Here is a 12,698-nt window from a genome sequence, read left to right as displayed (position 1 = left end):
CCCAAAATCCGCATAAAAAACGCGACAAATCCGCAGCTGCGGATTCTGCCAGGAGATGCAGATTTTGTGCAGAAAATTCTGAAACCCATTCTGCAACGTGTGCACATAGCCTTAGGCTACTTTCACACTAGTCCGTCGGTACGGGCCGTCGCAAACCGTCGGCCCGACGTACCGACGGACAGTGTGTTGAAGTAGCTCAACATGGGCAGTGGATGCAGTTTTACAACGCATCCGCTGCCCATTCTGCAGTCCGGGGAGGAGGGGGCGGAGTTTCGGACGGAAATGGCTCCTAGTTTTGGCTTACAAATACTGAGGTAAAATACTGACCAAATACTGCTAGTGTGATGGCAGCCTTAGGCTGTGTGCCCACATTGTGTTTTTTAAGCATTTTTGATGTGTTTTTCCGCTGCGGAAATGCTTAAAAAACGCATCCCATTATTTTTAATGGCTTTCTGCAATTGTTGTGCCCATGCTGCATTTTTTTTCTGCAGAAAAAAATCACAGAAAAAAACACGGCATGTTCATTAATTTTGCGGAATCGCAGCAATTTTGCCGATGTAGAATTGTATTGGGACGCATTGAAAAAAAAAAACGCATGAAAAACGCAAGAAAAAAGCGTTAAAAACGCAACAAAAAAAGGGAAAAGGAAACGCTAGAAAAATGCGAGCGGATTTCCTGAAGGGAGTCTGGTTTTGATGAGGAAAATTCTGCTGTTAGATTCTGCAACGTGGGCACAAAGCCCAGATGTCCATAACATATCAGCTTGTCAATTCTGCAGGAAAGGCAGACAGTGATTGGCTGCAGCTGACTGTAATCAGCTGCTCAGCTGGGAGTCATGTGTGAGGCGTCATTAGGGCGGAGTCATTAGGGCGGAGCCAGCAGGGCATTTTGTGGTTGGCTGCTCCTTATACTGAGGATTGTCTGCAGCGTTGTGTTAGCTGTGCACATTGTGGAGCCGCAGCTCCAGGGAAGGTTTAGGAGACGGCTGCTCTGGGCCTGTGGGTGCAGGTATGGCTGTGCTGTGTGGATCACATTTTGGTAGTGTTTTTATTTAGTTTGGGCTCATACATCTCCATTTACAATGTCTTGTACTATAAAACGGGGAAAAAAAATTCCACGTGCGGTGAAATTGCAAAAAAAAGTGCAATCCCACATTTGTTTTTTTGTTTGGCTTTTTTGCTAGGTTCACTAAATGCTAAAACTGACCTGCCATTATGAGTCTCCAGGTCATTACGAGTTCATAGACACCTAACATGACTAGGTTATTTTTTTTATCCAAGTGGTGAAAAAAAATTCCAAACTTTGCTGCTACAAAAAAAAAAAAAAAATTGTGCCGTTTTCCCGATACCTGTAGCGTCTCCATTTTTCGTGATCTGGGGTCGGGTGAGGACTTATTTTTTGCGTGCCGAGCTGCCGTTTTTAATGATACCACTTTTGTGCAGATACGTTCTTTTGATTGCCCTATATTGCATTTTAATGCAATGTCACGGCGGCCAAAAAAATGTAATTCTGGTGTTTTGGGGTTTTTTTTCTCACTACGCTGTTTAGCGATCAGGTTAATGCTTTTTGTTATTGATCAGGCGATTCTGAACGCGGCGATACCAAATATGTGTAGGTTTGATTTATTTATTTATTTTTTTAATTTTATTTTGAATGGGGCGAAAGGGGGTGATTTAAACGTGGTTTGTTTTTTTTTTTACTTTTGCCATGCTTCAATAGCCTCCATAGGAGGCTAGAAGCTGGCACCACTCGATCGCCTCTGCTACATAGCAGCTATCATCAGATCGCTCCTATGTAGCTGAAATGCAGGTGTGCTATGAGCGCCGACCACAGGGTGGCGCTCACAGCTACCGGGTATCAGTAACCATAGAGGTCTCAAGGAGCTCTATGGTTACCATCCTGACACATTGCCGACCCCCCGATCATGTGACGGGGGGTCGGCGATGTGCCGGTTAAATGCCGCTATCGGCGTTTGACAGAGGCATTTAACTAGTTAATAGCGGCGGGTTAATCGCGATTTCACCCGCCGCTATTGCGGGCACATGTCAGCTGTACAAAACAGCTGACATGTCCCGGCTTTGATGCAGGCTCACCGCGGAGCCCTGCATCAAAGCGGGGGATCTGACCTCGGAAGTACTATCCCGTCCGAGGTCAGTAAGGGGTTAATTTTTACAATTAATGAAACTGAACAATGGGCTGGATGTGTTATTTATTTTCAGAGTGGTGTCATCTATAACTCAGAATCTGAAGACATCATTGATGTGACAAGTTTCTCTACTGGAGTACATGTAAAGACTGGTGAAGAAGATCACTGATGGTCTATATACTGCCCCCTGGTGGCCGGTGTGCTGGAGCCCATGTAAGGACTGGTGGAGATCACTGATGGTCTCTATACTGCCCCCTGGTGGCTGGTATCCTGGAGCACATGTAAGGACTGGTGGGGATCACTGATGGTCTATATACTGCCCCCTGGTGGCCGGTGTCCTGGAGCACATGTAAGGACTGGTGGAGATCGCTGATGGTCTATATACTGCCCCCTGGTGGCCGGTGTCCTGGAGCACATGTAAGGACTGGTGAAGATCGCTGATGGTCTATATACTGCCCCCTGGTGGCGGGTGTGCTGGAGCTCATGTAAGGACTGGTGGAGATCGCTGATGGTCTATATACTGCCCCCTGGTGGCGGGTATCCTGGAGCACATGTAAGGACTGGTGGAGATCGCTGATGGTCTATATACTGCCCCCTGGTGGCGGGTATCCTGGAGCACATGTAAGGACTGGTGGGGATCGCTGATGGTCTATATACTGCCCCCTGGTGGCCGGTGTCCTGGAGCACATGTAAGGACTGGTGGAGATCGCTGATGGTCTATATACTGCCCCCTGGAGGCCGGTGTCCTGGAGCACATGTAAGGACTGGTGGAGATCGCTGATGGTCTATATACTGCCCCCTGGTGGCCGGTGTCCTGGAGCACATGTAAGGACTGGTGGAGATCACTGATGGTCTATATACTGCCCCCTGGTGTCCTGGAGCACATGTAAGGACTGGTGGGGATCACTGATGGTCTATATACTGCCCCCTGGTGGCCGGTGTCCTGGAGCACATGTAAGGACTGGTGGAGATCGCTGATGGTCTATATACTGCCCCCTGGTGGCGGGTGTGCTGGAGCTCATGTAAGGACTGGTGGAGATCGCTGATGGCCTATATACTGCCCCCTGGTGGCCGGTGTCCTGGAGCACCTGTAAGGACTGGTGGAGATCGCTGATGGTCTATATACTGCCCCCTGGTGGCGGGTGTGCTGGAGCTCATGTAAGGACTGACTGGAGATCGCTGATGGCCTATATACTGCCCCCTGGTGGCCGGTGTCCTGGAGCACATGTAAGGACTGGTGGGGATCGCTGATGGTCTATATACTGCCCCCTGGTGGCCGGTGTCCTGGAGCCCATGTAAGGACTGGTGGAGATCACTGATGGTCTATATACTGCCCCCTGGTGGCGGGTGTCCTGGAGCACATGAAAGGACTGGTGGAGATCGCTGATGGTCTATATACTGCCCCCTGGTGGCCGGTGTCCTGGAGCACATGTAAGGACTGGTGGAGATCGCTGATGGTCTATATACTGCCCCCTGGTGGCCGGTGTCCTGGAGAACATGTAAGGACTGGTGGAGATCACTGATGGTGCCTCTGTTTTTCCTCTGGTCTGTGTTTACTAATATTCCCCATATTTGCAGGTCTTCTGCTGGATGTTCCCGGTGAGGACTCTTCACTCTCCTCTTCAGATCTCACATAGTTGAATTCACATCCAATATACTGGAATAGTAAGGTTTGTACATTGTTTGGTTTCAGGATGACTGTTGGGAGTGCCGGACCACCAGCAATCTCATGTCGATGATCTATTTGTACAATAATTGATCAGTCATGGACCTCTCCATAACTCTCTGCTCTCTTTTAGTTAGAGGGGCACATGGAGAAATGAGCAGGACCACAGATTCACCAAATGGATTCCTGTATCTCCATGAGTCCTGGTGGACAGAAATTACTAAGTTTAGAGCAGAATTTCTATGATCCTTTCCTACAGTCACTGGTGATCCTTGAAGTTGAGAGCTCATCCTAATGTGTAGTGAAAACTTCCAAAAAAACTGCCTCCAACCTTATTCCTTAACTGTGACTGCTGATGTTCAGCCATGGTACAAGCTTCTCCTAAATTTCTGAAGGGGTCAATAGATGACTTGGTAATTCTTTTATCCAATCCATGACCAACTTTCTCTCATTTCAGGGTGCTTATCTTCTCCACCACATGGGACCATTCCCCCAGTAGAACCACACATTTCATGCCTGAAGTGACCGGACTGATCCTCCTGTATATGGTGGCCCTATCCATTATAGACGCTACCGATTTTCTCACTGGGCTAAATCCTCCTGCCATGAAGAATTGGACTGTGGGACATTGAGGATAAAATGCATCGGTCGATGGTACAGTTGGGTCTGATTTTGCTATTTTGAGTCTTTGGCTGCTTATAATAGCTCATTATGCCTTTTGGTCCAGGCTGTGCAAACTGGTCAGAGGCCATAAGGAACAGGCTCCGATTAACTCGGCCAATGGGTTTTATGTAACTTGTGTTTTCTGACTGGTAGGAGACCATCTGAAGTCGGAGCTGATGTAGATGAGGGCTCTAATTTTTAGCCTCTAAGATCCTTGCTTAGTTCTGACCTGTTGGGGCTACTGGAGGTGATGACTTCTGGCTTGGATGCACCCACCATGTTGTGACTTCTACGTGCTATGCCTCATACAGAACATTTATCTTTAAGTTGTTTCTCGTCCCTGGTCCTAGTATTGTAAAATATATACAGCTGTGTATCTTCTCCTATTTCCTTGGGGGAACATCTAAATGTGACCTGTTAAAGAAACGCTTATTAAGAGGGGGACATTGGGTTACAGCATGTAAAGAGGAATCTGATCAGATTCATGGTGCGAGAGCATGGAAGTGATGAGTTCCCTCTAATGTATGAAGAAGCTGACTACGTCAATGGGACCATGACAATTGGTCAGCTGCCTTATCTATGGGTTATAGATCATGTCTTATACTATGGATATTGATACCTGTAGGCCTGATCCCAATACCCATCCTGTAACTCCACTGACTGGATCAGCTGGTGGAATTACTACTTCCAGACCATCGATTGTTTGACTATTTACTTCCTGCCCCCCAAAAAAGTTAAAGCGGCTGTCACTAACTTCTGGAGTTGCCTTTTAATGTTACTTTGGTTTAATTTACCAAGCAGGAACTTCTTCCTTTTGTCTGGTGGAAGCCACTGATGTGATGGAAGCATGGAGCTACTTCATGTCTCCTGTATTCGGTTGTCTTCATTATTGGGTCAGAGCTGGGAAATGGCCCTGGATTTACTTGGTGGCGTAGCTGCTCCTGATCCATTTTGGCTGTAAATGAACGATGACTATGAGGAGCCTAAATATGAGATTTATTGGGCTTCTCCTGTATTGGATGGACTGCCACCGCCTGCAGGTCTCACCCTTGGTACGTTGTACATATTATGATGGTCTTCTGAGTCTTCAGTACACATTAAATGAACTCCTTCAGCACAGGATGACCGCTCAAACAAACACCGGCGCCCTGTGCACCTCTGGTGTGGCTAAACAGTTCCATATCTTCACCTAATTGTTTTTCCTCTCTGCCTGATCCTACCGCTCCGCCTCCTCTTTGACAGCTGTTTATAGATCCAGAGAGGTTGAGGGTGGAATAAAATAATTTTTGGAAAAATGAGAGATCACTGGTCAACTTTTAACCCTTCTGCTTCTTGCTTCAAGCTGTACCTACTGCAGCTAAGCTTAAAATAATGTGGCCATTCTGTCACCATTCCTGTGACTGGCTTTTCTGCTGACTCGCTGAAACCAGGAGGTAATGCTCTTCTTGTTCCCAAATATTCGTCCCATCTGCAAGGCCAGCTAACTGTTAAAGGGGTTGTCCATGCTTGGTACAAATCTGCAGTCAACATGTGACTGCAGACTTATGAATACTTAGTGTGCTTGCTTTTAGGATTTGCCAGTGTTGGGAGGGGCAGTTTGCATAGTTCCGGCTACATTCCAACTAGACTTGTCTATTCAAGTGCATGGACCTACATTGTGCACGTCTAGTGAGCATGTGACTTGCGTACATGCTGTCATTCGCCCAATTGCTGCAGGTAACGGCGAATTCTGACAGCATGTACTGTGACCATTTAGAAATCTGAACTTGTACCCTGTCACAAATCCCACCGTGCTGCCACCAATATGTCAGGGATCCCACCACTATGTCACGGTTCATGGGGAAGATGCCTTTATCATCCCCACCACTCACACCAATTTGTCACGAACCGGGGTTGTTTAATTGCCCCTGGTTCCTTCTGCGGGGGATTTATCTATATCCCAGTTCCGGTTTGGAACTTGCAGCTCTCTGGTGTAAACCCCCCCCCCCTTACCCTCTGGTCAGTCAGGGTACTGCACCTAGGGTAATTGGTCACCAGAAAGGCTGCCTGCTATGTACTGGCTAATGGGCACGCTGCAGCGAGGGTGATATAACTACTCCCACTCAGGCAGGAACAATAATTATCAACGCCGCTGTCGCTACAAAGCCTCACAAACGCACAGAACGAAGTATGCTGCCACCAGCTTTAATTTTCAAAGTATTGACTGGTCTGGAGCCATCCCAATCAGTAGCGTAACTCACTTCAGAAGATGCAACAGTTCGTTTAGAGCATGGAGAGACAAGCTAGTAGTGTTTTTTACTCAAAAAAAAAAATATATATTATATCAAAATCATGTGTATATTATTTACAAATAAAAGGCTTAAAATTGAAAACACTTACATAGCGTTCAGATCATTTCATCGCCTGTTTGCCCATGTGATCAGGAGATGCATCAAGATGCATGTCACCTCTACAGAGCAGCTGGACCCCGGGCAAAAAGTCTCCAGAAGACTGCTCGCTTCATTACTTGTTTCTTAGCCTAAAACCCAGGCACCCCCCCCCCTTCGGTGAGATCACTTAGTGGCTGAAACCTCCCCTTTACTTAGATTTAGGGGAAACTATATTTTATGACTAGCTCGCTGTAGGAATCTTGTATCCGGAATACACCCGGGTCATGAGTTGCGCCACGTCGGGGTGATTTTTTTTTAAGTGTAAACACAGAGCAATTCCCTGAACCGTTTATTGAGAAATCCACACTTTGCTCTCATTGCGTTTTAGCTGCTAGCAGTTTCAGGAAGTGATAGATCTATCGATGGACATCTGGAATATATAATTCTTATGTCTTTTGCCTGGATCGGTGCCAGAATGTCACTTTAAAGGAACAAAGAATCTCATGGTGGCTACACCAGTCTCCACTAGTGCCATGTGGGACGGGGAATGAGTAGTTTTAGGGAGACTGCTCTGCCTGCAGCATAGAACCATAAAAATTCTTCAGGTAGGGGTTTAGGATTCACACAAGCAGCAGAGAGGGGGGGGGTCAGAATGGCCCACAGCGTGTCTGGAAAGCCATGTAACCTTCTGAAACTAAACTCACAATATGATTCTAAAAATGAATCACCGCGCAATACTGAGAAAATAAGTGATTGGATACTTACTTGGTGTTATTAGGTACAGAACGCATTCAGGGAAGGAATGAGGATTTCCTCTGGTTGTGGTTGATACCATAAAATGGTAATAGTATAAGTTATATAAAAATGATTTGATCGACATGGTGCCAATATGCTATAAACTGAAATGTAGTACTTACTCAGAAATAAATGTCCATAAAATTCTGCTGTGTGTGTTGAGTACAAATAGGTATAGGGGCAGTATTCGGAGCACTTGCTGTCAGTATGCTTGTGCTTCAAAGGATGGTGGAATAGTGAGTATAGTACCTATATTAGTTGTACACTTGGTACCATAAATGGCATACAGTTACTGCGATATAGAAAAAAGGCAGCGTATATGGGTTTGGGTGATGGCGATCCGCTTGGTAAAGACACCGGTAATGGCCGCTAGATAAACAATAGTAATACAAATGGATTTCTCCTATTGCTGAGTATTGCGTATTGTGCGCTTACTTGTGCAGCTGAGTGCTGGGATGGGCAGGCTGGATGCTATCGTTGAGTGCTGAAGACGCTCACAAGCAGTCAGCGTGTGAGGAACGCAGAGACCTCGCGTGCTCTGGCCGGAAGCTGCGCTGAGGATTGTGGTGAGGGGCGGAGCTTCAGTGACATCACTAGGAAGCGAGGACTGGTGCGTAGCGAGGCACAGATCCGACGCGTTTCAAGGGGTATCTCCCCTCTTCATCAGGGATGTGCTCAGTGTTCCGTCCTTAAATAGCGACCTGCTACATGATTCCAGTGTCGGTTATCAATGGTGATTGATCAGGCTTAAATTGGTTAATGGAACCAATTTACCATCAATATACCCAAATTAGCCTGGTGGAATAAATGAATGGTGATACAATTAATTGATTCCGTATTTTGTGTTGCTTTGTTGGTAGCTTGAAAAGCTGCCCATGCTTGGAAGCATAAAAGGGAAGAAGGTATTCTTTATTATTAAATTGCCTCTCGTGTCAAGAAACATGGGGAGAGAAACTCGGATAGGTTTCTAATTGTATACTTGCGAATGTGCAAAGATATAAAGTATAAAAAATAACTTTTATTGTTAAAATAATATATATTGTGTGCTAAAGCTATTTCAAATAAATGTAGATTGTTTATAAAAATGGTGATGCTGCATGAGCACATCTGCTGCACACTTGTAAGGGTATGTGTCCACGTTCAGGATTGCATCAGGATTTGGTCAGGATTTTTCATCAGTATTTGTAAGCCAAAACCAGGAGTGGAACAATTAGAGGAAAAGTATAACAGAAACATATGCTCCACTTCTGTATTTATCACCCACTCCTGGTTTTGGCGTACAAATACTGATATAAAATCCTGACCAAATCCTGATGCAATCCTGAACGTGGACACACACCCTTATAGAAAAGATTTGCGGTGTTGCAGATGAGCCCACTTGAAGTGCCTGATGATCTAAAATTCTTTGTATAAAATGTAAGCTAAAAGGCATGTAATTCTATTTCGTGATTTAATACTTTTGGGGCTAAGCTGTCCAGAGTGTAGATGCATTTGGATTCTGCACGTGACATGGCTTTCAGGTAATCCCCCTCTTGTAGGATTTTGCCGGATCACCTGTATACCATAATAGGAGACCCCTGCGCAAGACCGTTTGTCTAGGAAATGGCAGGGTAGTGGGTGTCCTTTTAAAACCTTTGGTTATATTGTTGAGATGTTCCTTCATCCTGTCCTGCAGGCGTCTTTTGGTTCTTCCAACATAGATTTTGTTGCATGGACACTTGAGGATATGACACCTGTTGTTTGACAGGTAATCTTATCTTTAATCTGAATGTGTTTTGGTGTTGTCCATAAAGTGCTCATGCAATTTTTTTTTTCGGTGTTGCCTTTCTAAGACAGCAGGAGCAACGTCCGCAGGATAAGAAGCCCCTTGTATTAGTATCTGCTAGTGTTTGTTGGGTAATGGTGGGGGGGTGTGTGTGTGTGTGTGTGTGTGTGTGTGTGTGTGTGTGTGTGTGTGTGTGTTGTTTTTTTTTGTTTTGTTTTTTTTTATACCCATGTTATTTGTTTTGGTGGTAGGTGCTAGCAGGAGGCCTTAGGGTAGACGAACCTGGGCTGTTTTGGTAGTAGATCTCGTCCTCCTCCTTGAGCCCAATGTTTACATACAATTTTATGAAATTGGGTGATAATGGGTATTTGCTCTTGGATAATGGGAGGACAATCATTGCTGAGGGGTTTGTAAATTAAACAGGGTCTAGAGATGGTTTCCACCTCTTGCTCAGTTTTACTTGGGGTCTCAGGGTCATAACCCTTTTCCAAGAATTGATCTCTCAGATATTGTGATTCCTTATGGTAGTCCTTGATGTTTGTACAGTTTCTCCTTATTCTCATAAATTGGCTCTTTGGGATGTTGGTCAGCCCAAGTGGCAGCTACTTATGTGGATGAAGCTGTTCGAGTCAACATCATTGGGTAATTATTTTGCCCTGTTCTATGCAAATTGTCAAGTCAAGAAGGTTAACACTGACCTGACTGTAGGTTGGTGTGAATTCCAGGCCAAAATTGAGATTAAGATTAGATATAAATAGTTGTAGATCTGCTAATGGACCGTCCCAGACAAACAGTATGTCTATGAAACGGCACCAGAGTCTAAGATTTTTTTTTTTCATTAATCCCCATTCTTATAGATGGTGTCGTGTTCCCACATAGACATTTCCAAAACTTGGCGCAAATCTTGTGCCCATGGCCGTGCCATGGGTTTGAATATAGAACTGATTCTCATAAAAGTAATGTCTCATAATGAATTCGATACTTTAGATAATAAATTGTACCTGGGGTTCTTTGTATGTGTTTTTTTTTTTTTTTTTTTTTTTTTTAGCGTCAAGGAAAAATTTGGCTGCCTGGCAACCCATTTGGGGATCAATAACCGTATATAAAGATTTGATAGCGAGAGTTCCCAGGATGAAGTTGCTATTCCATTCAAGGGAATCCAAGATCTGCAAAGTGTGGGTGGTGCCCTTTAGATAAGCTGGCAGTAAATTCCTGCATTTTTGTAGGTGCGTGTCTACGTACAGTATTTAGATAGATTTGCAGTCAGGCAATTGATGCCTGATATGATTGGCCTGCCCGGTGGGTTTTTCACACTTTTTGTATATTTTTGGGATATGGTAGAACATTGCTATGGAAGGAGTTTCATGGTTGATGAATTGGTATTCCTTCTTATTTATGATGCCACGGGATTTACATTTAGAAGCTAATAGGTTTAACTTTTTTCATATACAATATGGTTGTACCAGAAGTGATAGGTTTTATAGGTATCCCTTAAGTCTCAAGGACTCATTATGAATTTCTGATACAATGTGTGGTCCATTATCCGCTGGGCGGATGATCTAATTTTCCTGTAGTTCAATGATGGCCTTTCTTTCTCCTTGGCTCAAATTATGTCATGAACCTTGGTTTTTTTTCTTTTGCCTTTTTTGTTGTAATTTGTTTAGTTATTTGCTTGATTTGGACAGCTTTTTTTGATGTCAAGGGTTGGTAATGGGAGGTAATCATAGAATGGTAGTTGGAAGAGACCTCCAAGATCCTCATGTCCAACCCCCTGCTCAGTGCAGGAGTCGCTAAACCATTTTGGACAGATGTCGGTCCAGCCTCTGAAGACTTTCATTGAAGGAGAACTCGCCACCTCTTGTGGCAGCATGTTTCACTCATTGATCACCGTCAAGTTTTTTCTAATATCTAATCTGTATCTTCTCCCTAGACCGGTGTTCTGCCTTCAACACAAAGTATTGTGTACTGGTTTTGCCATGCAGTATGTTGTCTCGGACTCTGGCTAGTGTAATTTCGGTGGGGAAGCTAGATTGTAGTTAGTAGAGTGTTGGAAGAAGGTTATGAGGAAACCTCAACGTAGATGTGTGGTAAAGTAGTTTTGCGGCAAATGTTACTAGTGATTTGGTGTCATAGCTGAATGTAGAGGACTGGTCAAGTGGTGGCTTCTCCAGGATAATTGATGGTTGTGCATGGAAAGGAAGATGCCAAATGGTAATAGATTTACGGATGGGATAAGCAAAATGGGGAGGTGAGAAGGTCTAGCGCACAAGTGTTAAAATTGTACCATTGAGGGGATGACATAATGATAAAATTATGACACTGATGCTTGAGGTCTTGCACAGTAATGGGTTCTGATGCTATACTGTGCTGTGTATTAAAAAAAAATAAATTCAGAAACCATCTAATAAAACCTTGTTGTAAGGACCTTAGTGACAGTGCTTTACATGTACGGGTGCGGGACTTGAACCTTGTGCTGTTGTAAAGCTGCAGCTCTGGATTAAATGCTCATTCTCTTGATATCTACATGTACAGAAGGGGGAAACTGGGAAACTGCTTTATAGGGTAATTGGTATCGCGGTGGGAAGTCAGAAGTAACCTTGAGGTCCTGCAGACTCCCGCATTGTGGAACTTGGCACAATCGCCAAATGATTTGTTGGCACAATAAGCCCAAAAATATATAACCGCATCAACGTTTGTTTTTGTTTTTTTTGTATGAAGAACCAGACCTGCTTCTGCTAGACCTTGAGCAGAAGACAGGAGTGGGCGATCACAGATTTCTATTTCAGTGCTGTGGAGATTACATTAATATAGGTAATGCCAATTCTTTTGTGGGGCCTGGCAATCCCATAATCGCTGGCTATATGCTGATATAGCAGATCTCATGAGTTCTAGCAGACCCAGATCAGGTTAAGCAGTGACCTTCTCCTGGACAGTTTCCACTGTAACTAGGACTCCTATGGATACCCCCAGTAGCAGGGGTGGGAAAATTTAAAAAAAAAAAAAAAAAAATCCCTGAGAAATTGATTTTTGAATATATAAGAAAATAATAAAAATCAGTACATGAGTTATGCACATGACTAGAATACAAGAATTGTCAACAGGTTATCTGGAGGTCAAAGTTAAGATCTCAAATTGCTTAATTATGAATGATCTTTATGTACCCCCAAAACTGTTATCTTACCTCAATGCGTTATTGTACGTGAGCAGATCGAACTCTGAAACAATTCAATTGTGAATATATATTTTTTTTTTTTTGGTGTTGAATCATGGGTTTCTTCAGTAATGATCTAGCAA

The 12,698-nt window shown here is 44.2% G+C and overlaps 1 long non-coding RNA gene across 1 annotated transcript; it reads left to right on the top strand.

Moving 5' to 3' along the window:
• The first annotated feature begins 837 nt into the window (after positions 1 to 837).
• On the top strand, positions 838 to 6,344 carry LOC143774227 (uncharacterized). Its single transcript, XR_013215499.1, has 4 exons — positions 838 to 1,008; positions 2,220 to 3,645; positions 3,725 to 3,816; positions 4,270 to 6,344. It is a non-coding gene; the product is annotated as an uncharacterized LOC143774227 (long non-coding RNA).
• Positions 6,345 to 12,698: the final 6,354 nt, after the last annotated feature.

This window comes from Ranitomeya variabilis, chromosome 5 (assembly GCF_051348905.1).
Source record: "Ranitomeya variabilis isolate aRanVar5 chromosome 5, aRanVar5.hap1, whole genome shotgun sequence".
NCBI lineage: Eukaryota > Metazoa > Chordata > Amphibia > Anura > Dendrobatidae > Ranitomeya > Ranitomeya variabilis.
The sequence above is the reverse complement of the archived record's forward strand: the minus strand, read 5'-3'. Positions and strand labels throughout refer to the sequence as shown.